The 25,561-nt window shown below is 36.8% G+C and overlaps 1 protein-coding gene across 2 annotated transcripts in view; it reads right to left on the reverse strand.

Annotated features, from left to right (window-relative positions):
* ZCCHC7 (zinc finger CCHC-type containing 7) overlaps window positions 1-25,561 on the reverse strand; it is a 256,276-nt gene that overhangs the window by 149,701 nt on the left and 81,014 nt on the right. The window lies entirely within an intron of this gene.

Consider the following 25,561-nt stretch of genomic DNA (forward strand, 5'->3'; position numbering starts at 1 on the left):
CAGTCAGACAGACTCCCGCATGCGCCCGACCGGGATCCACCCGGCACGCCCATCAGGGGCGATGCTCTGCCCTCCAGGGGGCGATGCTCTGCCCATCCTGGGCGTCGCCATGTTGCGACCAGAGCCACTCTAGCACCTGAGGCAGAGGCCACAGAGCCATCCCCAGCGCCCGGGCCATCTTTGCTCCAATGGAGCCTTGGCTGCGGGAGGGGAAGAGAGAGACAGAGAGGAAAGCGCGGCGGAGGGGTGGAGAAGCAAATGGGCGCTTCTCCTGTGTGCCCTGGCCGGGAATCGAACTCGGGTCCTCTGCACGCTAGGCCGACGCTCTACCGCTGAGCCAACCGGCCAGGGCTTAGCCATCTAACTTTTTAGGGCTGTAATATTTCCTTCCTTCAAACTCCCATACTACTCAGTGAATCACATTAGACACAAGTAAGTGATACCCTTCCCCAATAGATAATTGATCATCTATCCAGAATATAAAGTCCTTTAAAATATGTGTTCAAATTGCAAATCCTACATAGTATCTGAAGCACTTAGCATGGGGCTGATCAATAGCTGCCTAACTGGTCTCACTGATTACCACATTTCCCCATGTATAAGATGCTCCTTAATTTGGGGGCCTGAAATTTGAAGAAAAAAAAAAGTATTACATAAAGTCATTGAACTCAAGTTTTATTCATCACAAAATTCATACAACTCCTCATCACTGTCAAAACTCCCATTAGTTTGTCCTCATCTGTGTCTGATGACGAATCACTGTCTTCATATATTGCCTCATCCTCAGTTCCATCTATGGCATTTGAAATGCCACACTTCTTAAATGACTTGACAGTGATCTCAATCTTATTATCCCAGGACCTTTTCACCAAGGTACAAACTTCTCCTATAGTTGGTTTTTTCACTCTTCCCGCTGGTGTCAAATTGTCCCCAGAAGACTTCATCCATTGGTTCCATTCAGCTCTCATGGCATCTTTCAAGCCTCCAGGTATGATGGCAAGTTTTGTTTTTTGTTCTTAGCAATCTTGTGTTTTTTGTTATGCGTGCTCTGAACTGATCAAGCACCAATAGGGCAGGTTTGCATAAGAGCCCACCTGGTCTCCTTCTCCAAACTTTCTCAAACCAGATCTTCATCCCATCCTGATCCATCCAACCCTTGTCATGAACGTGGACAATCACTACTCGAGGAATGTCTTCTTTTGGCATTGTTTTGTGTTTGAAAATCAGCATAGGAGGCAGCTTAGTTCCATCGGCACAACAAGCTAGAACAATTACATAATGGCTTTTTTCATGTCCACTTGTCTTCAGTTACAGTTTCACCCTCTTCTTATCAACAGTTCTGTTACTTGAGACATCAAATTGAAGGAGGACTTCATCCATCTTTGCAATCTGTCCCAACTCAAACTGATGTGTCTTCTGACATTGAATGACAAAACGATGAAATTCAAGGACCTTCTGCTCATAGCTTTCAGGAATCTTTTGGGCAGGTCTAATGCATGTACACATGCTTAGTCCATTCTGTTTCATGAACCTAAAGCACCAATTGTATCCTCCTTTGAAATTGGTAACTTCTTGGCCTGACCTGTGGTGGCGCAGTGGATAAAGCATCGACCTGGAAATGCTGAGGTCGCTGGTTCGAAACCCTGGGCTTGCCTGGTCAAGGCACATATGGGAGTTGATGCTTCCAGCTCCTCCCCCCTCTCTCTCTCTCTCTCTCTCTCTCCTCTCTAAAATGAATAAATTAAAAAAAATAAAATAAAATAAAATAAAAAAGAAATTGGTAACTTCTTTTTCATCAACAATTTTTCTTGCCTTATGCTGAACCATCTTTGTGGACACAGGAATTCCAATTGTCCTTTGCTCTTCAATCCAAATCTTCAATTTCTTCTCTAAATCTGGCCATTTTGCTGACTTGCCTCCCATGACCTTCTTCTGTTGTGGTGTTTTCAGTAGGGTTTCTTCTTCCTGTAGCCAGTTTCAGACTGATTTCTCAGTTGGAGGAGGATCAAACTTACTTCAGGAGTAAGATTTCCATTCACTTTTGCGAACTAGATCACTTTTAACTTGAACTCAGCATTGTACCAAAATTTTTCTGAGCCATTTCTGGGCAGAACGTGGCAAAACTAATGTATCGTAATATATTGGTAACAAGTGTGAAATAATGAGTGCAAAGACAACAAATGTGAAAAAGCAAAAAATGCAAGTAAAAAAATCTACAACCACTGTATAAAATGCACCCAGTTTTTAGACCCCAAATTAAAAAAACCAAACAAACAGTGCATCTTATACATGGGGAAATGTGGTGTTTTTATATACATTGATTTCATCACTTCCTTACTCAGGAACATAACATGATTTAAAAGTGTCTACCACATCACCTGCCATATAGTAATCTAGCTTTCCCCTCCTTACTAACACAACCTCAATTCCACTGCTCCAATGAGTTCACTAATCTTTACTGCCTGTACATCCATTACATTCTCTATACTTTCCCCACCCAAAGTATACCCTTGACTTCCTTGATACTCATTCAAAATATGTCTAGCCTTTAGAGACCACTTTTCAAGTCAAATTTCTTAAAAAAAATACGTGTGTGTTTGTGTATGTATTGCAAAACAATAACAACAAATCTTAATGGACAATTCCTGTCATGTTGACTTTCTCCAAACTTCTACTAAACTTTTTTTAGACTCACATAATCTGAAAATTTACCGGATTGTGTCTTAAATGTCTTATACTTATTTCAGATGTATTTATATTGCTAACCCAAATACTTTAGGGCTATAAAGCATTTTCCTATAAAAATATTTCCTTTTATATCCTTTACAACAAATAATAAGCATAAAATAACTAACTGGTCTTCAAAGAGTGCTATGAAATATAGAGTATGAATGGTTAGGCATAGATTTATACAAATTACTCTGAAAAAAATGTTTCATAATGTGTCAAAGTACTGTAGTTCTTGTTTTTATAGTAATGTGATGTACAGATAGATATATGCTTAAAGGCTAATTGATTCCTAAAACTTTATATATATTTTTAAATGACTGAGATAAAGTCAGAAAACCCTCAAATAATCATTGTGATATAACATGTGTTTATAGCACACATTGCTTGCCACATTGAAACCAGTTTTAGAGAATACAAATGAAGAATTGCTGAAATTTCTCTTATATGCAAGAAATATACTTCTTTTCACGCTTGCAAATATTGTTTTTAAGAATCATAAATAATTTTATAGAAGATAATTTCAATATTAAGAAAAACATTTTTGTTTTCACAGTATGATTATGTCGATAAGAAATAATTTTCAGAATTTTTATTAGCTTATCTCCCAGTCACTGTAAGATGGATACACTTATAGCAAATAAAGAATAAAGAAAGCTTGATAGGAATATTGTTGAAAATTTCAAATGAAAAGTAATAATTAAGCACTAATATTGAGGCTGTTAGATACAGGATTTGACATAAAGTAAAAATTTTAGTACATTCTCTCAGTTTTTAGTTGATATAACTGATTTAAGATTTAATAATTTAAAATTATTTTATTAGAAATTACCCTAGCCTGACCTGTCATGCCACAGTGGATAAAGCATCAACCTGGAATGCTGAAGTTGCAGGTTTGAAACCCTAGGCTTGCCTGGTCAAGGCACATATGGGAGTTGATGCTTCCTGCTCCTCCCCCTGTTCTTTTTCCTCTGTTTCTCTCTCTCTCTCTCTCTTTCTTTCTCTAATAAAACTGAATAAATAAATAAAAATTACCCCAACCTACAGAGCCAAAATTACGTAAAAAGAATACTTTAAAGAGATAACTTTTTTAACCGTTAACATAAAATCAAATATATACTTCCATTATAATTACACAGAATTCCTTTCTTGACTTTTTCTAAAGAAATATCTTAACAGAAATTTTATGTCAAAATAATATTGCAGGCTATATGTACATTGTTATCTCTGTAAGATAAAATATGTCTTCTATTTAGAGAGATAAAATTGGAAAGGAGTAAAATAATATCTAACAATAATAAGAAATTTCTCTCAGGTGCAAAAGCACACCCATTTCCTTTCATAGTCATAAACACTTTTCTGTGGCTCAGAAATATGATCATTGTATAAGCAAATCATGTATTATCTAAGACACAAGAATGAAAATTATAGAAAATGCCATATGCCCTCATTACTAAAGAAATAATAGTTATATTACTTACAGCAAAAGACAGGAGTTTAGGATGTCAGGTGCAGTTTAAAGCCTCTATGATCAAGTAATATTCTCTGAGTCACTACTTTGTTACTTGTGTGGGAGTGTAGCAAAAGGATTATTGCTAATCCTTTAACTGTGAATAATGATTTATTGAACATTTCCTACATAAATTCCAACTGTGACCACAGAATCACACCCTTATAGGCCAAGGTATTTTTCTCTCACTAACAAAATTTAAATTTTTAAAAATATACATAAGCATATATACCATATTTTTTGCTCCATAAGACACACTTTCCCCAAAAAAACGTGGAGGGGAAAATGCCCATGTGTCTTACAGAGTGAAAAGTATGGTATTTTATTAAATATTTTAATACATCATTTGGTTCAGAATATTTTTTTTCTTATTTTCCTCCTTAAAACCTTAGGTGTGTCTTATGGCCAGGTGCACCTTAGGAAGCGAAAAATATGGTATACATGTGTGCAATTAAATCAGATTACAAATTAATTTATATGTATTTAGTAAAGGCTTTATGCATTTTACAGCTTTTATTTTTATTTTAATCCGAAATTAAACAAGTCCAAGTGTGGTGCTTCCACTTAGGTAATAAGAGAGGTAACAAATTTGAAAATACTTTCTCAAAGAGTTGAGTTTCATTCAGAGAAATAAAAAAGCAAGATACTAGAATGAGGTTAAGTGCATCTTTTGTCAGTAACGTATGTTGCTCCCTCTGGCCTCATAAACAAGCTGCTCCTTTCTGAATACAGCAGACCTTCAATTTAAATTTATGGAAAGACTAAAGCAGGAGAGCCTGCACTCAAACAATTTTAATAACCTATTAAGTTGCGACTTCAGATTCATTTTATAACCATGCTCCTCAGGGAGCTATGCTATCTGGATAAAGATAAAAATTTTTTCCTTTAAAGATAAATAGCATCATTAATCTGCAACATTTCTTTTCTATTATCTTTCGAAATGAGGAGTTATTTTGTTCTGATCTTGAGGTAATTAGCCTTCATTCACTAGCCTGAAAATGCCTGTGTTCTGAAAATTAAAAATGTGTCATTAAGTGGAATTTACCATAATGTCATTTATCTTTATATAGTTCATCAGTGACAGCAATGGGCCTGGGAATCCATCAGCTTTTACCAAGGAAGCATTAAAACAAATTGAAAAACAGAATAATCCCAGGCACTCTTTAACACAGTCAAAGCCATTTGGGTAATTAAATAGTGGTATTTAAAGTTTTAATTTAGATTTTCCCCTCTGTTCATCAGTAGTCAAATGAGATGTTCATATTCATAACTGTTTGTAATAAAAGGTTTCATAAAGTAAGCAGAATATCAATGTTATTAAAATTTAATGTAACATAGGGAGAGCTTAAATCTATAAAATAAAATTTTTATTTGCCTGCCTCATATTTTCTAAAATTACATCAGAAATAATCTCTTTCTTGAACTGCCTTGGTGGTGATATTAGCTTCACAAAGACTTTGATGATTCAAACCTTCCCCCAAATAAGTATAAGAGAGCATATGATATGAAATTCAACTTCATTATTGCTTATGTTGGAAAAGAGTTAATATCTTCACCAACTTACATTTGTTTTCACTAACTACATCCCTCCAGCAATTACTGCATAGAATTATCAGACATAATTATGAAAATAAAGATTGGCTTGAAAAGCTAATACCTAAAAACAAAATAAACAAACAAACAAAAAGAAAAAGTTAATAATGCCAGAAGTTAAAACAGAATCTTGGCATGGTAGGGGAACACAGAGGCATTCTGATACCAGATAATTAATTCCATATCATACTGATCAGGGAAAAAGCTCATGACTCAGAAATACAGCTCAAAAATTGTATTTTCTTAATAAAGACATTAAAAATACCTTGAATAGACTTAAAATAGTTACAGCATAATGAAATCATTTGAAAGGCTAAAATGTCATAAAAATATTTCATACATATATAGCACTATCTATTATATCAGGAGTCCCCAAACTTTTTACACAGGGGGCCAGTTCACTGTCCCTCAGACCATTGGAGGGCCGGACTATAAAAAAAACTATGAACAAATCCCTATGCACACTGCACATATCTTATTTTAAAGTAAAAAAACAAAACGGGAACAAATACAATATTTAAAATAAAGAACAAGTAAATTTAAATCAACAAACTGACCAGTATTTTAATGGGAACTATGCTCCTCTCACTGACCACCAATGAAAGAGGTGCCCCTTCCGGAAGCGCAGTGGAGGCTGGATAAATGGCCGCGGGCCATAGTTTGGGGACCCCTGTATTATATAAATTTGTTGATGAATTCTAACACAAAACCAAATACTACCGAGCAAATCTCATACCAAATATTAGTTAAGAATCTAAAGACTTTAAAAGTACTTCTATGTAAAAGTGCTGATCATCTCCAATTCTCACCCAGCTTTTCAATGCTACTGATTTATTTTACATTGAGTCAGAAAAAATCTTAAGTTTGAAGACAGAGTGTTATTAAATAAATGTATGATATATCATACATTTCTTTAAAAGAATATCCCAGAAAATAAGTCAGAACATTTGAACTGAAAAACTTTAGAAACAATCAAGTTTCCAGCAAGGAAAGAAAAAGATATCCCGGGAGGTGAGGAAACTTGGCCTATTTGTATAACTGGTCAACAACAGTATAGCTAGGACTGATATCCATGCATCCATCCTATACTCATACCATCCTGCCTTACAGATCAATGATCTAAAATATCTATTCAGTATGTAGAGATGTACAGTCATTGGATAAACTATTTCCAACAATAAAAAAGCACATTCTTAATTTGATAGCTTAATAAAACTTCCCAGACAGTATTATGATCCTTTCATCAATCAAGTAATTAACAAAAAGGTTTTCTTTGCCTTGAACAATCCACTTCTGAAATTTTAACTAGTATTTTTTAATAGATTTACTCAAATAATTTCTAAGTATTTCTTCCCATATCCTCCGGACCTACACGTTTTGTGTTATATTTTGTTATTTTAACTAAAAGAGTTACTTACCTCTCTTAAATAAGGAAAGGGCATTAACCAGGCCAAGCATTACTGACATTTATCTTCAAAATGGTGTAGAGGCAAGATCTTCTATGGTTTAAGTAAAGTTATTTCACAGTTTGAAACTAAATATTAGTCAACTACAAATTCCAAAAAGGTTGAGTCAAATAAGAAATTTGTCATTATCCTCATTATTATTCTTTGCACTGAACAATAAATCAATTAATTTTTAGAAAACATTCAGGCCTGATCTGTGATGGCACAGTGGATAAAGTGCTGACCTGGAATGATGAGGTTGCCAGTTCAAATCCCTAGGCTTGCCCGATCAAGGCAGATACAGGAAGCAACCACTACGAATAGATGCTTCCTGCTTCTCTCCCCAGTATCTCACTCTCCTTCTCATTCTTTCTCTCTTCCTCCCTCCAAAAATCAATAAAGTCTAAAAAAAATAAAAAAAAACCAGCACAAAGGTACATATACATATGTACTTGAATTATTGTTTAAAGTGGTAAAAAAAAACCCAAAATTGAATATTTAAAGGTTCAATAAACTCTGAAACAGCACTCTAAACAGTCTATAAAATATCATACAGCTATTAAAAAGAAACGTCAAACTCTTTTATTGATGAACCAAGGAATATTACATAGTAAAAGTGAAAAAAGTATGTCTCAGAGAAGTATGTAAAAACAATGACCAAACTACTATTTGCATGTGTGTTTAAATGTTCTTTATAGAGCATGGAGAAAAGTATGAAAGAATACAGAAACAGTTAACATTGGTAGTGTTAGTGTAAAAGTATAGGAACTATGAATACTGTGTTTGAGGAACAAGGTGGTAAGGAAAGCATGGAAATTATTAACATTTTCTTTATTAAATCTTAGGGGAAAGCAATTCCTCCAGTAAGGGGACCTGGTCTATTCTGTTAGATGGGGACCCTGAAGTAAGGCTGAGCTGCCTTAAGCCGACAGCTAGGCTTTATTTAGAATTCCATTGTTGACAGAGGAGTATTTACTACAATTCTCTTAATTTTCATTTCATCCCAATGACACCAATAATCAACCTAAAAAAAGAAGAGAAAAAAAGATAGCTGTTTCACAGTTAAACCTTTACTTTAGGAAGAAAGCAATAATTTTTTTTAAAGATCTGCTTCTCTTAAGATGTGCTAACCATTCTAAAGATAATGGCTGACTAAACCTCGATGCCTGTAACAGAAAGATAAAAATAAAAGTATTTCTCTTATAATTAAAATAAACATTTTTTAGGTGAAGTGGAAGACTGATATTTATCTTTATCTCAGGGCTTCTCAATCTTGCTACTATTGACATTTTGAGTTAGAAAATTCTTTGTTGAAGGAGGCTGTGCTGTGCATTGTAGAATATTAGCAATGTGCTTGGCCTCTAGCCCCTGGATGCCAACAGTGTCTCCCCTCAGTTGTGACAACCCAAAATATCTCCAAATATAACCAATATGACTCCTAGGGGAAAAAACACACTCAAACTGAGAACCACTGCTATAGCTACAGGTTTTCTGGGAGAAATGATTTTCAATGTTTGACACTGACAACTACCTTTTACAGACTGTTAGGTAACAATTACATATTAACATTCTATTCTACAATGAAAATATTAAATATAAAACAATGTCACATCATTAACATCATATTTCCAAGACATAAAAACTGAAGTTTTAAAAGTACGTGGAAATGAAAGAACCGTTTTACAATATACTTCTTACCTGCTAGGTAAATGCAAAGAAAATACCTCTAGTGTGACTCAAAGAAGCTTTAGAGAACTCAGTATTTTATGACTAAGATGGCAGGAAAATACTATGTATTTTTAAAACTGTTTCATAAAACCAAAAATTTGCAGTAATTGTTAAGAAAAGGAAGTTCTGGCCCTGACTGGGTGGCTAGGTGGTGGGTCAATCCCCAATCAGGGCATATATGAGAAGCAGCCATTAAGTACACAACTAAATGGGACAACTAATTGGAACAGTGAGTTAATGCTTCTTACCCCCTCCCCCCACCCATTCCTTTCTCTCTCTCAAATCAATGGAAAAATTAAAAAAGAAAAAAAAGAAGGAAGTTTAAAAAATTTATTTAGAAAATAAAATTTAACAGGGTGACACTGATCAATAAGTACATTATAAGTCATCATTTCATCAAGGACTTAAGGAGGATGGTCTAGGGTTGCAAAAAAGTATTTGGATTTAACAAAAGCTTAATTTAGAATAATAAAACCAGAAAACAAATTTTCAAAGGCAAATGTAATCTGATTTGGCTTTATATATAGTGTACATTAAAACAACAACAAAACCTACAGGTAAAACTAGAAATGCTAAAATCACACCCTCTTACTAAACTTCATCAATACTTTTTATCTTTTTTATTGAATTTATTGGGGTGACACTGGTTAACAAAATTACACAAGTTTCAAGTGTACAATTTCATAACACATTATCTGTATATTGTATTATGTGTTCACCACCTCAAGTAAAGTCTCCTTCCATCACCATTCATCAATATTTCAGAAGCCCATGTTTATTAAAAAAAATTGGGCCAAATTAAAAACTTAATAGTTCTAACATTTAGGACACATATCTGTCTTTGTCCATACAATGCCATAAGTTAACAAAGCATATATTAATCCTTAGGATTTTGGTTGTGTAAATAATTCCCAGTTCTCTGAAAGTCTTTTGAACTAAAATACTTAAAATTGTTATACTGCTTCAAGTAACCAGCAAAATTTACTGATACAAATGATTAACTGTAGATATTAGCAATCCACACAGAGGAAACTACAGAAAAATAGGAAAGCCATACAAAGTGTCAGTATAGGACTTTGACGTGTGTGTGTGTGTGTGTGTGTGAGACAAAGACTATTAGACACACAGACTAATAAATTGAGTGACTTTCAAACATTTTTTTTAGTTATAGAACTATTTTATTTATTTTTTTAAAATTTATTTATTGATTTTAGAGAGCAGAAGGGTCTGTTCCTATATGTGCCCTAACCAAGAATCAAACCCTTAACCTTTACATATTGGGACGATGCTCTAACCAATCAAGCTATCTAGCCAGAGCTACAGAACTATTTTAAATAAAGTCAAATGTACAAAAGAGATGAAATCCTAAAGGCTCTGGTCAAAGAATGGAGACTGAACCCTGCCAACTTGACTACAACCAGTCCAAGGGAATTCTTTAGAAGCTGCGAAGAACTCTGAAAACCAGTGGACTAGAGTATAGGGAATATGAGAATGAGCGAAGAAATAAAAAAGGTAGGTTAGGAAGTATATTATGAATTGCCTTAAATACTGGTTTTAAGAGTTATATTTTAGTGAATATTATGAGTCCATTGCAAGTGTCAAAACAGAAGAGGAAGATAAATAATGTGATGTACAAAATAAATGAATGAAATATATTTTGTTCATTAGTAGGCACCAGTCTTTAAAACTAGTGGTGTTTCTTATATTCTCTTATTTATTCTATGAAAACGATCTATGATATAAGACTAGCATGGACAATTTGAGGGAATATATAAGTTTATAGACAAGATACATTTTAACATTATAAATACTACATGTTTGTATTTTTACTTGATAAAGTATAGCCTCTTACATCGAGTCTCTTGAAGGCCCACAGCTGTAAATGCAGACTTTTAGGTGGCGTTCTCCATGTCAAGTGGCAACCAGTAGTCACCCCATCTGTCAGTTTGACAAGTACTCTCTCAGCATTCAGGGATAAAGTGCACATATAAAACGCCCTCCCTGACAAAAAGGAAGCCAGGGAGATGAGGACCAGCCACTAGAGGGAAGACAAGCTGGCAGGAAAGGACTGGAAATTGGACACAAGAAACCAGAGAGCCAGGAAAGGGTAAGAGAAAGCTTACTCATGCAAAAATAAAACAAAACAAAAAAACACCTCCAATAACGCACAAAGCTAATTATATAGTATGGGCTTAAATAGGCAAATAGAAAAAAAGTTTATCCTTGGTGATAAAAGAGATCGACAATTCAGAAAGCTTTCTGACTTCATTTATTACTATCTGCCAAAGTAATTACCCACTAAACAATCTTCAGCACAAACATGTCCACTCCAGTCCCTTCTCTCCTGAGGCCATTGCTATCTAATCACTCTCCACACCTTTAGAGTTCTAAATGCTGTTTGCTACATGCCCATTGGCTTCCCTTATAAACACAATTGTTTCTTGTCCATCCCATCTAATATATTCAATCATTCATTCAAAGAAATATTTATTGAGTGTCCAATAAGGTATTTTTCTATGCCCTGGGCATAAAGTAATGAACCAAAAAGTTTCTGTTTTAGCAGGTAGGGTAAAGCTATTAAATATATACATGCATATATACATTCATACATATGTTCAATACATATAATATATATGCAGTGGCAATACGATCTATCAGGAAAAAATAAAATAGAAAAAGGGGATTGAGAATGATGAGGTCAAGAGCAGAGAAATCCTTTCTGATAAGATGACATCTGAGCAGAAATTTGTAAAAAGTGAGGGAGACAGCATGCAAATATGGAGGAAAAAGCAGAGCCAGGAGAGGGTATATTAAGTGTAAAAGCCCTAAAGCAGCAATGTACTTGGCACTTCAAGAAACAGTAGTCAGTGCAGCTGAAAAAGAGTAATAACAAGTGATGGGATAGAAGATGAGATCGAGAGGTAACAGAGAACTGGATCATATATGGCCTTTCATACCCTGGATTGGATATTGGGTATTATTCTCAGTAAAAGAGACTCAGTGAAGAGTTTTGTGTAAAGGAATGACATCATCTGACTTATGTTTAAAAGTATCACTCTAGATCAGGGGTCTCAAATTCAACTCAGCATGTGGGCCGCAGAGCAAGATCACAGCCGTTCGGTGGGCCGCACTAGGTCTACAAAAGGCAACTGTTACGCAACACTTTCCTCACTGCAGTTGAAAACAAAAAAAAATCAGTACAACAAGCACAATCGTACATGCAGTTTACTCAGTGTCACAAAACGACCAGAAACTATAGTTCGCATCACAACTGCTGTTAACTAAGCTAATATCTAGCTAGGATGCTAGAGAAATGAAAAATACAAGTAGGCCCCTAGGCTTACTTAATTTTATCCAAAATATTTTGAACTTCGTGGATTAGTCTGCAGGGTGCACAAAATTGTTCGGCGGGCCGCATGCGGCCCATGGGCCGCGAGTTTGAGACCCCTGCTCTAGAAGCTAGGTGGAGAAAAGTAGAGGAGAAAGAACACCTTAACACTGTATATAATATAAAATACAATTACACCCAAGTCTTGTTATTTAAGCAGTTATAATATATAAAGCTGCCATGAATAATGAATTAGTGAATACTGAACAACTACTCTTAAAGGAAATATACATATAGATATGTACATACACATACACAAACACACATCTCATATAGATTATAATCTTATATCCAAAAACAACTCATCCTGGTAGATTCTACTTTCCTCATTTTATAAAAGAGAAAAAAAGGTTCAGGGCAGACTCGGCTGAGGCTCCCCCACTAAGAGGTGCCAAAATTGGGTTTCACATTCTGTCCACCTGGCTGCAGAGCCGAAGTTTCTGTACTGTCTCCCACCATCTCCAACCTCTGGTCACCACTGTATGAAAGCTGAAACAAGAAGAGAGAGCGTCTCAGCTGGGACCATGTTTGTCATAGCTCAAAATTCTATAAATTGGCCCTGGCCAGTTGGCTCAGTGGTAGAGTGTCGGCCTGGCGTGCAGAGGTCCTGGGTTCGATTCCCGGCCAGGGCACACAGGAGAGACGCCCATCTGCTTCTCCACCCCTCCCCCTCTCCTTCCTCTCTGTCTCTCTCTTCCTCTCCCACAGCGAGGCTCCATTGGAGCAAAAAGATGGCCCGGGTGCTGGGGATGGCTCCTTGGCCTCTGCCCCAGGCGCTAGAGTGGCTCTGGTCGCAACAAAGCGACGCCCCCAGAGGGGCAGAGCATCGCCCCCTGGTGGGCGTGGCGGGTGGATCCCGGTCGGGCACATGTGGGAGTCTGTCTGACTGTCTCTCCCCGTTTCCAGCTTTGGAAAAATACAAACAAACAAAAAAAATTCTATAAATTGAGTCTGCTCAAATATATTACTAACCACAGACCTATGCATATGTGGAACCCACTGCAAACAGCCCAGCTCAGGGAAAAAGGACTGAAAAAATGCCATATGTGTTAAGTTTAAATATAGTCAAGGTAGTGTTAGCTCTGAGAAATATTTTTTAGATGAGAAGAAAAAGGAAAACAACACCCTTCAGAGAAATATAACAGAATCCAAAGTCTTTACAATGCATCATTCACAAAGTCTAACGAAACAGCCCCAAACATATGAAAACCAGAAAACATTGTCTACATTTAAGAGAAAGTGCAATTGATGAAAACTGATCCTGGATGACTAAGATGTTGAAATTAGCAGATAAGAATTCTAAAGTATGTAGTTATTACCAATATACTCCAGGTAAACCAAAATATGCTTGCAGACTTCCAGGTTTGGTCCTGCATGTAAAAAGCTAAAAAATCATTCCATCCTAATGACATGTAAAAAGCTGAACAAACAAATCAACAACTCCACCTAGATCCATCAAAGTAGTAAGGGGCAAACCTGACCCAAAAGGATGTTGGGGGTGACGGAAATTTTCTTCACCTTCACTGCTGTTCGTAGCTATAAAACTATACACACTTGCCTGACCTGTGGTGGCGCAGTGGATAAAGCGTCACCCTGGAAACACTGAAGTTGCCGGTTCAAAACCCTGGCTTGCCTAGTCAAGGCACATATGGGAGTTGATGCTTCCTGCTCCTCCCCCTTCTCTCTCTCTCTCTCTCTCTCTCTCTATCTCCCCCCCTCCTCTCTAAAATGAATAAATAAAAGATTAAAAAAAAAAACTATACACACTTGTCAACACTCATCAAACTGTCTACCTAAAAGAGTGAAATTTTACAGTATATAAATCAAACCTCAATAAACATATCCCCCCAAAATGGATAAAGGGAAGATAAAGACCTTTTCAGATAAATGAAAACTAAGAGAATTCATCACAATCAAATCTGCACTTTAAAAATGATTTAAAAAAATTCATGAGAAGATTCGGAAGATGGCAGCGGAGTAGGCGGATGCACAGACACCCAGCTCTCACCACCAAACTGGAATACAAATCAATATAGGAAAAATCAGCATGAAAAACCAACTCTGGACTACAAAAACAGCTCTCAAAAACCAAGGAGCAAAGAAGAAGCCACAACAAACCTGGTAGAAAGCGCCTGAATCTCCTCTGCTTACAGGAACGGAGGGGAGGGGTAGGCTGAGAACCCAGAGGGGATCTCACCCAAGGGAAAAGAGCAGAAAATACTGCTCACAGCCACTTGCCTGGTGACCAGGGAGCGAGGTGTGTTGAAAAGACCAGCTTATCTCCCAAGTGGAAAGGACAGGAAGAGGGACAGACTGTGAGGGGCTAAGGAATGCAGGAAACGAACTAAAAAAGCTGACTCATCTGTGCTGGAGGCGGCCATAGCTGGGGGAGGGACTGAACCTTCCACAAAACAGTACTGAATTGCTTCCGGATCAGAGATCTCTGTACATCTCTCCAGCTCCAATCAGTGCAACAAGACACAGCTGAAAACAAGAAGTAGGGAGGAGGGGCAGTAACTCAGGTCTCCATGGAAAGCTGAGATACACCTCCCCCTACTGAAGCTGAGAAAACACCCTGCCCCCAGAGAGATTAGTTGACTGAAGAGGTCTTCAGAGTCTCAGGTTACACCCCTCGCATTCCTGGATACACTTTCAAGGAAGCCCCCTGCTGAGATCAATAAACAAGACTATCACCTGTTAAGAAAACAAACAAATCAAGACTTCAAAGCTGCCCAAATCCAAAAGTGGATTACAAATAATAGCTGATACCAACCCAAGAAGACCTAGAAATAATACAATTGAAAACTGGAGGCAGACAACACCAAGCCTAGACTCAACCAACTCTACAAATAAAACACCCAAACAAAATGAGAAGACAAAAAAGTGGAATCCAAATGAAACCACAAGAGATACCTTCAGGAGATGAACTGAGTGATATGGAAATAATCAAACTTCCAGATGCGGAGTTCAAAATAATGATTGTAAGGATGCTTAGGGATCTTAGAACAACATGGATGGTCATTATGAACACCTAAATAAAGAAATAGCAAGTATAAAAAAGAATTAGACGGAGATGACAAATACAATATCAGAAATAAAGACCACAATGGAAGGAATTAAAAAAAGGATAGATAGAGCTGAGGATCGAATCAGCGAGTTGGAGGACAACTGGAATGAAGGCATGAAAGCAGAGAAGAAAAAAGAAAAGAGACTCAAAAAGTCTGAGGAAACTGTTAGAGAGCTCTGTGACAACATGAAGAGAAATAACATCCGCATCATAGGGGTTCCTGAAGAAGAAGAAAAAGAACAAGGGATAGAGACTTTGTTCAACCATGTCATAGCTGAAAACTTCCCTAAATTAATGCAGGACTCTCACAAGTTCAAGAAGCAAAGAGGACTCCATTAAAGAGAAACGCAAAGAAACTTACAGCAAGACACGTCATAATTAAAATACCAAAGCTAAGCGATAAAGAGAAAATATTAAAAGCTGTAAGAGAAAAAAAAGCTATCACCTACAAAGGAGCCCCCATAAGGATGACATTCAACTTCTCAACAGAAACACTTCAGGCCAGAAGGGAATGGCAAGAAATATTCAAAGTAATGCAGAACAAGAACCTACAACCAAGACTACTTTATCCAACAAGGCTATTGTTTAAAATTGAAGGAGAAATAAAAAGCTTCCCAGACAAAATACAACTCAAGGAATTCATTACAACCAAACCAATGCTGCAGGAAATGTTAAGGGGCGTGTTGTAAACATATTAAAGTGGGGAAAGAATATAGCAAAAAAAGGAATACACCTTTAAAGAAGAAAATGGCAATAAACAACTACATATCAATAATAACCATAAATGTAAATGGATTAAATGATCCAATCAAAAGACATAGGGTAGCTGCGTGGATAAGAAAACAGGACACATACATATGCTGTCTACAAGAGACACACCTTAGAACAAAAGATACACATAGATTGAAGGTAAAAGGATGGAAAAAAACATTTCATGCAAATGGAAATGAAAAAAAAGCTGGGGTAGCAATACTTATATCAGACAAATTGGACTTTAAAACAAAGGATATAGTAAGAGATAAAGAAGGCCACGACATAATGATAAAAGGAGTAATCCAACAGGAAGATATAACTATTATAAATATCTATGCACCTAATATAGGAGCACCTAAATATATAAAGCAGACTTTGGCGGATTTAAAGGGCGAGATCAACAGCAATACTATAATAGTAGGGGATTTCAATACTCCACTAACATCACTAGATAGATCCTCAAGAAAGAAAATTAACAAAGAAACAGCAGACTTATTGGAGACACTAGATCAACTCGATTTAATAGATATCTTCAGAACCTTTCACCCTAAAGCAGCAGAATATACATTCTTTTCAAGTGCTCATGGTATATTCTCTAGGAGAGACCACATGTTAGGGCACAAAAGTGCTCTCCACAAATTTAAGAAGATTGAAATCATATCAAGCACTTTCTCCAATCACAACAGCATGAAACTAGAAATGAACCACAACAGAAAAGCTCAAAAATTCTCAAACACATGAAAACTAAATAGCAGGTTGTTAAATAACGAACGGATTAAAAATGAGATAAAGAAGAAATAAAAAGATTCCTATAAACGAATGACAATGAGCATACAACAACTCAAAATTTATGGGACACAGCAAAAGCAGTTCTGAGAGGGAAGTTCATAGCACTACAGGCACACTTTAAGAAGCTAGAAAAAGCTCAAATAAACAACTTAACCCTGCATCTAAAAGAACTAGAAAAAGAACAGCAAGTAAAGCCCAAATGTAGTAGAAGGAAGGAAATAATAAAGATCAGAGCAGAAATAAATGACATAGAGGCTAAAGAAACAATACAGAGAATCAATGAAACTAGGAGCTGGTTCTTTGAAAAGGTAAACAAGATTGATGAACCTTTAACTAGACTCACCAAGAAAGAGAGAGAGAGGACTCAAATAAAATTAGAAATGAGAGTGGAGAAATAACAACTGACACAACAGAAATACAAAATATTGTAAGAAAATACTATGAAGAACTGTATGCCAAAAAACTAGACAACCTAGATGAAATGGACAAATTCCTTGAAACATACAATCTTCCAAAAATCAATCTGGAAGAATCAGAAAACCTAAACAGACCGATTACACCAAATGAGATCAAAACAGTTATCAAAAAACTCCCAACAAAGAAAAGTCCGGGGCCTGATGGCTTCACAACTGAATTCTACCAAATATTTAAAGAAGAACTAACTCCTATCCTTCTCAAACTATTTCAAAAAATTCAAGAGGAAGGAAGACTTCCAAGCTCCTTTTATGAGGCGAGCATAATTCTGATTCCAAAACCAGGCAAAGACAACACAAAGAAAGAAAATTATAGGCCAATATCTCTGATGAATATAGATGCTAAAACAGGGGTCCCCAAACTACGGCCCGCGGGCCGCATGCGGCCCCCTGAGGCCATTTATCCCCCCCCCCCCCCCCCCCCCCCCCCCCCCCCCCCCCCCCCCCCCGCGCACTTCCAGAAGGAGCACTTCTTTCATTGGTGGTCAGTGAGAGGAGCATAGTTCCCATTGAAATACTGGTCAGTTTGTTGATTTAAATTTACTTGTTCTTTATTTTAAATATTGTATTTGTTCCCGTTTTGTTTTTTTACTTTAAAATAAGATATGTGCAGTGTGCATAGGGATTTGTTCATAGTTTTTTTTATAGTCCGGCCCTCCAACAGTCTGAGGGACAGTGAACTGGTCCCCTGTGTAAAAAGTTTGGGGACCCCTGTGCTAAAATCCTCAACAAAATATTAGCAAACCGGATCCAACAATATATAGAAAAAATCATACACCATGATCAAGTGGGATTTATTCTGGGGAGGCAAGGCTGGTACAATATTTGTAAATCAATCAATGTGATTCATCACATAAACAAAAAAAAGAAGAAAAACCATATGATAATTTCAAATAGATGCAGAAAAAGCATTTGATAAAATCCAGCACCCTTTCATAATCAAAACTCTCAGCAAAAAGGGAATACAGGGAACATATCTCAACATGATAAAAGCCATCTATGAGAAACCCACAGCCAACATCATACTCAATGGGCAAAAATTAAAAGCAATACCCTTAAGATCAGGAACAAGGCAGGGGTGCCCCCTTTCACCACTCTTTTTTTTTCTTCATTTTTTCATTTTTCTGAAGCTGGAAACGGGGAGAGACAGTCAGACAGACTCCCGCATGCGCCCGACCGGGATCCACCCGGCACGCCCACCAGGGGCGACGCTCTGCCCACCAGGGGGCGATGCTCTGCCCATCCTGGGTGTCGCCATATTGCGACCAGAGCCATTCTAGCGCCTGAGGCAGAGGCCACAGAGCCATCCCCAGCGCCCGGGCCATCTCTGCTCCAATGGAGCCTTGGCTGCGGGAGGGGAAGAGAGAGACAGAGAGGAAAGCGCCGCGGAGGGGTGGAGAGGCAAATGGGCGCTTCTCCTGTGTGCCCTGGCCGGGAATCGAACCCGGTCACCACTCTTATTTAACATAGTCCTGGAAGTCCTAGCCACAGCAATCAGACAAGAAGAAGAAATAAAAGGCATTCAAGTTGGAAAAGAAGAAGTAAAACGATCATTATTTTCAGATGATATGATATTGTATATAGAAAACCCTAAAGTCTCAGTCAAAAAACTACTGGACCTGATAAATGAACTCAGCAAAGTGGCAGGATATAAAATCAATACTCAGAAATCAGAGGCATTTTTATATGCCAACAATGAACAGTCAGAAAGAGAAATTAAGGAAACAATCCCCTTCACAATTACAACCAAAAAAATAAAGTACCTAGGAGTAAACTTAACCAAGGAGACTAAAGACTTGTACTTGGAAAATTACAAAGCATTGATAAAAGAAATCAAGGAAGATACAAACAAGTGGAAGCATATACAGTGCTCATGGTTAGGAAGAATAAACATCATTAAAATGTCTATATTACCCAAAGCAATCTATAAATTCAATGCAATACCAATTAAAATACCAATGACATACTTCAAAGATATAGATCACATATTCCAAAAATTTATATGGAACCAAAAAAGAACACGAATAGCCTCAGCAATCTTAAAAAAGAAGAATAAAGTGGGAGGTATCACACTTCTGATATCAAGTTATACTACAAGGCCACTGTACTCAAAACAGCCTGGTACTGGCATAAGAACAGGCATATAGATCAATGGAACAGAACAGAGAACCCAGAAATAAACCCACAGTTCTATGGACAACTGATATTTGACTAAGGAAGTAAGGAAATACAATGGAGTAAAGACAGCCTCTTTAACAAATGGTGTTGGGAAAATTGGACAGCTACCTGCAAAAAAATGAAACTAGATCACCAGCTTACACCACTCACAAAAATAAACTCAAAATGGATAAAAGACTTAAATGTAAGCCTTAAAACTATAGGCATATTAGAAGAAAACACAGGCAGTAAGCTCTCTGACATCTCTCGGAACAATATATTTGCTGATTTATCTCCACGGGGAAGTGAAATAAAAGACAGGATAAACAAATGGGACTATATCAAACTAAAAAGCTTTTGCACAGCTAAAGACAACAAGAACAGAATAAAAAGACAAACTACACAATGGAGAACATATTTGACAATACGTCTGATAAGGGGTTAATAACCAAAATTTATAAAGAACTTGTAAAACTTAATACCAGGAAAACAAACAATCCAATCCAAAAATGGGAAAAAGAAATGAATAGACACTTCTCCAAAGAGGACATACAGATGGCCAAAAGGCTTATGAAAAAATGCTCAACACCACTAATCACTAGAGAAATGCAAATTAAATCCACAATGAGATATCACCTCACAGCAGTCAGAATGGCGCTCATCAACAAAACAACACAGAATAAGTGCTGGCGAGGATGTGGAGAAAAGGGAACCCTCCTGCACTGCTGGTGGGAATGCAGACTGGTGCAGCCACTGTGGAAAACAGTATGGAGATTCCTCAAAAAATTAAAAATCGAACTGCCTTTTGACCCAGCTATCCCACTGTTAGGAATATACCCCAAGAACATGATAGCACTGTGTGAAAAGAAGAAACGCACCCCCATGTTTATGGCAGCATTGTTCACAATAGCGAAGATCTGGAAACAGCCCAAGTGTCCGTCAGAGGACGAGTGCATAAAAAGCTTTGGTACATATATACTATGGAATACCACTAAGCCATAAGAAATTATGACATCGGATCATTTACAATAACATGGACAGACCTTGATAACATTATACGGAGTGAAATAAGTAAATCAGAAAAAAACTAAGAACTATATGAATCCATACATAGATGGGACATAAAAATGAGACTCAGAGACAGGAACAAGAATGTGATGGCAATAGGGGTGGGGGGTGGGGGGAGGGGGGAGGGGGCGAGGAAGGAGAAAGGGGTTGGGGGAGGGGAGGGGCACAAAGAAAACCAGATAGAAGGTGACAGAAGACAATTTGACTTTGGGGGAGGGGTATACAGCACAATCAAATGTCAAAATAATCTGGAGATGTTTTCTCTCAACATATGTACCCTGATTTATCAATCTCACTGCATTAAGTTTAATAAATAAATTTTAAAAAATTCATGAGGCTGAAGGGAAATCATACTAAGTGGATACTTCATATTTTCAGGAAGAAATGAAAAGCAATGGATATGATAAATAAACAGGTAATGTAGAAATACATATTTTTCTTCCTAAGTTTTAAAAAATATATATGACTAAAGTAAAATTTTCAACCTCTTATTGTGGGTTTTGTAGTGAAAACACATGTATTAGATATGACAACTATATCATTAAGGACTGCAGAGAAGGAAAAAATAAACAGAACTATGTGGCTGCACAAACTCATGCTCAGCTTAGAATATTATTTTCTCTAAATAAAACTGTTGTTTTTGTTTTTTGTTTTTTACAGAGACAGAGAGAGAGTCAGAGAGAGGGATAGACAGGAACGAAGAGATGAGAAGCATCAATCATTAGTTTTCGTTGCGCATTGCAACACCTTAATTGTTCATTGATTGCTTTCTCATATGTGCCTTGACCGCGGGCCTTCAGCAGACTGAGTAACCCCTTGCTCGAGCAAGCAACCTTGGGCTCAAGCTGGTGAGCTTTTCCTCAAACCAGAGGAGCCCTCGCTGAAGCTGGAGACCTCGGGGTCTCGAACCTGGGTCTTCCACATCCCAGTCTGACGCTCTATCCACTGCGCCACCACCCAGTCAGGCTAAATAAAACTGTTAAGTAGCACTTCATTTAATCAACCTAAAATTCCTCTGAGAACAGTATTAATAGCCCTATTTTACAAATGAAGAAACTAAAGCTTAGCAATGTCACACAGCTTGTCCACAGTCACAGAGCCCAAAGGAGTAGATCTGGGACTTGACCTGGGTCCACCTGACTCTGAAGCTCATTTGTTCAAGAGACCATGCTGACCTTCCCAGTTATCTCCTGGGTTGAGGTTGGAGAGGTGTTTCAATAAAAGCAGGGCTATATGAAGAACTGTTTTTCACCCTTTATAAAATGTTGGCTGATAGTTGTAATTTATATTCCTCAGTGTTTCTTTCATAAAATTTCTAATGCCAAATTATCTTAGATTTCAGTGCCCAAAAAAGTACTTTCTTAAAAAAAAATCATACTGAACCACCTGTTTACTCATGTTAAAAATATGATCATGAGTAGAAACATGGATTCATAAAGTCCCTACTCTAAAGGAGTTTATCGACATAATACAATGTGTACTTAAATAAACATGAAGTAAGTAATGAGTAATGCGCTTTCCTTTAATTAAACTAAAAATATTATATATCCCTTTGCTTTGGCTGCCAAAGCTGAGAGCAAAATTTAATGTTTAAGTGTAGTACCCATTTCTCATCAGGTTCCTAGAAAAAGAGAAATGTATCTTTTTTTTTATTTTATGACTTTCAATTTACCTGTCCTAGGGTATATGCATCTTATCTCAATCTATCTCAAATCCTTTTGTGGAAGCAGGAAGAATATATAATATAAAAACAAGTAAGTAAGGAAGTCTGGATTAATAATAATGAACAGAATCTAATTAATGCAACCCTTTCTTCATCTTTATACAGCACACCAGAAACATTCTGGGGTGGCTGGAAGATGAAATGAGGCAGTCTGTTACAAGTATTCTGAAAACTGGAATTCTAGAAACACTAGTGAATAGAAGTACTATTTTCCCATAGACATTATTAGAGCTCATAAAACCCTTACTGTATTCATATTTAGAATGCATAAGTTGGGAAAATAACAAGTGAAAATGGGCTAAGGCTTGGTAAATGGTGTTTTCAAGGGTCAATGCAATGCAAAAAATGTGAGTTTTGTACAGCTTCACCATTTCTGTATCTTAGGGGGTTGTGGTAAAGAGTACTAGACTAACAAAAGTGGTAGCTTAGAAGTACTATCCTACTCTACCTTTTCAACATCCTGAGCATGCTAATTTGCCAGTGCCTCTGCAATGGTATCTGCCAAATCTTTAAGCGCCCTATAACGCATGGCACTGGGACCATTTAATCACATTCTACTTTTTCAAATAATGCTGGACCATCTGATTCTCTAGTTAGTTTTGGGGTTCCCTCTCACTCATTCAGAATTTCTAGACAAAAAGTGACCTTTATCTCATAAGTTGTGTTTTTAGTGAATATAAATAAACAGCAGAAAAAGACTTTTTTTTTATAAATAAATTTTTATTTTAATGGGGTGACATCAATAAATCAGGGTACATATATTCAAAGAAAACATGTCCAGGTTATCTTGTCATTCAATTCTGTTGCATACCCATCACCCAAAGTCAGATTGTCCTTTGTCACCTTCTATCTAGTTTTCTTTGTGCCCCTCCCCCACCCCCGAGAAAGACTTTTAAATATATCTACTATTAGCTTTTCACTTCAATAAAGATCTAATATTTTTGTTTGCTTTCTTTTATTGGCAATACAACAATCCTCAGTTATTCAAGTGGGGTCTATTCTCCAAATATGGAAATTCAGAATGTTATAATATACTGATAATAAAAGGAGAAAAAAAGGAGGAAGTGGTAGGCCACATATATGTATATGGTACCTTTCATCCCTTTTTCTCCTTGATCCTCTTCTTCCCACTTCAAGTGAAGAAATGGCTAAGAATCCACTGCAGCACAAAAATAATGAGGATGCTATAACAAGAACAACAGACAGAATTGTTCTTTTTTCTATCACTAAGAAGGAAGACCTAAACAAGTCAACCTCTCTCTGGAACATTTCTTTTAATCTATAAAATAAATTAAACTAGAGCTTAATAGGAGTTAGTAATAACTCCTTCAGTTTAAAAGTACAATGAATTGAAAAAGTACAAAAGAAGGCAGTAATACTCTCTGCCTCCATAGTCCTTTCTAATACCCATTAGAGCTCGTCCCTCCTTCCATTGGCCTTGCCTGCATACTCAATAAAATTAATATTCCTACTCACTATCTAATTAGGAGTAATTCATACAAGGTCTAAATGAGAATTAATATCATAAGACATTTGCAGTTTTAAAAAGACTAAACCATATACATTTCTAATGAACAGAACTTGGTGGTAGGTACAGTCAGAGGGGGAAGGGAAGAAAAGAGACATACAGATCTTTGAGTAGAGAGCCTCCCAACAGTCTACCTTTGGTGTACTTTCCTATCTTCTTGCTCCTCAATTACACTTCCAACTTCATTTTCCACAAAGCATAATTTACAAAAACAGCTCTAAATATCCTACAATTTCTTATTTGACTCTTCATTCTCTCCTTTTGATTTGGCTCCTACTTCTTTCCTCACTACTAAGGCTTCTAAGAGGTAAAATGCAGTATCCCAGGACTCGGTATTGTACCTGCACATTATCCCTACCTTCCTCATCTTAGGGCCTTAACACACACACACATCACTGGAAAAATAATGGAAAGAGGGAGCACATTGACTGGGAAAGGGAAATGATGAAGAACAGCTGGAATTATTGTTTTTAGGATTTATTATGGGGGAAAATATAAAAAACAGAATGAAAAGTAATAAATAAAGGGAAAGCATGGAGTCAATCGGCTCTAATGAAAGCAATAGGGAATATGGAAATGAAATACAAAATGAGGCCTGGATACAGCTGGGTTGTTACAGGGTTTTTTGTTTGTTTTGATTGGTTGATTTTAGAGACACATAAAGAGGAAGGGGGAAGAGAGGAAGACAGAGAGAGAAATATTCATTTGTATTTTCACTTAGTTATGTGTTCACTGGTTGCTTCCTGTATATGCCCTGACTGGGGATTGAACCCACTACAACCAAGGTAACCGGCCAGAGCATTTTAGACTTTGTTTTGAGGTCTAGGGGTCTTTGTTTGCTTACTTTTCAAAAATGATAAACAGTGAAGAATGAAACAAGGAATAGAGCTGAGGAATAAAGGTAGAAGTGGAAATGGAGAAGAAAACAGAAAGAGAAAAGATAATGGACAAATATGGAATTAGAAACACAGAAAGCAGAAAAAAGGAGAGAATTCAGAAGGGGAAGCACAAATAAGAGAAAGTAGGATCCAAACTAGTAGTTACAGAAAAGTGATAAGGATGTGAAGTACAGCACAGGGAATACAGTCAGTAATATTGTAATCACTAAGTATGGTGTCAGATAGGTACTACATTTATCAGGGTGATCACTTACTTTATATAAAGTCCAACCACTGGTTTATACACCTAAAACTAATACAATATTGTATGTCAACTGTAACTGAAAAAAGAAAGAAAATGTATGATATAGTCAGAGAGAAAATATAAAGAATTTTGTAATGGTGGTAGCACATGAAAGCAGATATAGAGCAGAGTGAAGTAACAAAAAGTAACAGAGTGAGTAGGAACCAAGAATAAGAGAGAAAGGCAAAGACAAGAATAAGAGAAATCAGAGCCAGCTGGGTTACAAACCAGCAGCCTGTCTTTTTGTTTTGCTTTTTGTTTGTTCTTTTAAATAGGAACACAATGTAGCGAGAGATCATGATAAAAAACAGCACCATCTGGGGCATGTTTTCATTGGCCTTTTTATGTACTGCAGGAAACAGAACCCCAAAAAGAGAATGTGGGTGGGAAGGGGGTGTGAGGCAAATGTGACAGCAACAGGAAGCAATAG

This window comes from Saccopteryx bilineata, chromosome 2 (genome assembly GCF_036850765.1).
Source record: "Saccopteryx bilineata isolate mSacBil1 chromosome 2, mSacBil1_pri_phased_curated, whole genome shotgun sequence".
In the NCBI taxonomy this organism is placed as follows: domain Eukaryota; kingdom Metazoa; phylum Chordata; class Mammalia; order Chiroptera; family Emballonuridae; genus Saccopteryx; species Saccopteryx bilineata.